The sequence below is a fragment of the Mus caroli genome, chromosome 4 (assembly GCF_900094665.2).
Source record: "Mus caroli chromosome 4, CAROLI_EIJ_v1.1, whole genome shotgun sequence".
Taxonomy (NCBI): domain Eukaryota; kingdom Metazoa; phylum Chordata; class Mammalia; order Rodentia; family Muridae; genus Mus; species Mus caroli.
Window position 1 is genome coordinate 133,859,405 of NC_034573.1, and position 1,929 is coordinate 133,861,333.

A 1,929-nucleotide genomic window follows, 5' to 3' on the forward strand; every position below is an offset into this window, starting at 1 on the left:
TCTTCCCCTAATTCCTGGACCCATGGATCCTGGCTATAGGAGAAACTGTACCATATATCAGATGCTGATTCAAAGCATATACTGCCTTCTAAAGAACTGGCCCAGCCCTCCAGGCTGTTCCCACCAAATTGGTGCTGTAAGTGTGTCTTCAAAAGGCCATTTCATCTTTCTATCAGACCACCTGCTTCAGGATGATGGGAAACATGGTAAGACCAGTGGATTCCATGTTCATTGGGCCACAGTCATAATTCTCTGACTGTGAAATGAGTTCCTTGGTCAGAAGCAATACTGTGTAAAATACTATGATACATAGATTCTGTGATTCCATGGACGGTAGTATTGGCAGAAGCGTTACAAGCAGGAAAGGCAAATCCATAACCATAATAAGTATCTATTCCAACAAGAACAAAACTTTGTCCTTCCCATGGAAGAAGTGGTCCAACATAGTCAACCTGCCACCAGATTTCTAACTGGTCACCTGGAGGAATGGTGCCATATCTGGGGCTCAATGTTGGTTTCTGCTGTTGGCAGATCTGTCATTCAGAAACAGCAGTAGCCAGGTCATCTTTGGTGAGTGGAGGTCTGTGTTGGTGAGCCCAAGCACAACCTCCATCTCAGTCATCATGGCCACTTTGTTCATGTGCCCATTGAGAAATGACAGTGATGCCTGGGGAAAGAGGCTGACTATCCACAGAATGGGTCAACCTATCCACTTGATTATTGAAGTCCTCCTTTGCTGAAGTCACCTTTTCGTGATCATTTACATTGGACACAAATGTCTTCACATCCTATTCCCATTTGGTGTGATCTATCTGCACACTTCTTCCCCAAATATCTTTCTCACCAATTTTCCAATCATGAGCTTTCCAAATTCCTGACTATAGAGCCAATCCTTTGGCTACAGCCCCTGAATCAGTAAATAATCATACATTTGGCCATTTCTTCTTCCAAACAAACTAATAGTATGTGTACTGATGGAAGTTCTGCCCACTGTAAAGATTTTCCTTCACCTGTGTCTTTCAGGGTTGTCCCGGAAAGCGGTTGTAATGCTGCAGCTGGACACTTCTGGGTGGTGACTGCATAATGTGCAGAGACATTAGAGAATCAGGTCCTAGTCTTGTCTTCTTCTGTCAGCTGATCATAGGGAACAGCCCATGAGGCTATAGGTACATGCTTGGTAGCTGATGGCACTGTAACAGGAGTAGAAACCATAGGCATTTGAGCAACTACTTCGTGTAACATACTTGTGCCTTCAGGACTTGTTTGGCCCAAACACACATATAGCACTTCCATTTGATAATAGACTGCTGCTGTGAATGTCATACTTTATGACTTGGAGGGTCTGATAGTACCCAGATCATGATGGCCTTTTTCAGCAATACAAGAATGTAAAATACTCTGAAGAACTTCTAACTGAGAAGTAAATTTAAATTGAGAAGAACCTGAGTGGGTGAGGAAATATTGCCAAGTGCTCTTCTGCACACTTTCAGAACCTCATCTCCTTTATTAATAAGGCCAATTTTATCAGCTGAATATATATATATATATATATATGTATATATATATATATTATCTATAGTATTAACGATTTGATTATTTATTTCATATGTAAATACACTGTTGCTCTCTTCAGACGAGGACTTGGGATCCCATTACTGATGGTGGTGAGCTACAATGTGATTGCTAGGAATTGAACTCATGAGTTCTGGAAAAGGATTCAGTGCTATTAACTCCTGAGCCAAATCTCCTGTCACTTGTTGTGTTCATTTTAAGATGGATTCTTACTCTATTTCCCATGGCAATTCTTCTGCCTTGGTTTGTGAAGGGCTTGGATTCCCCATTCCATCACCAGCATGCATCAATTTTGCACTCACATTTTTTTTTTTTTTTTTTTGTTTTTTGGAGACAGGGTTTCTCTGTATAGCCCTG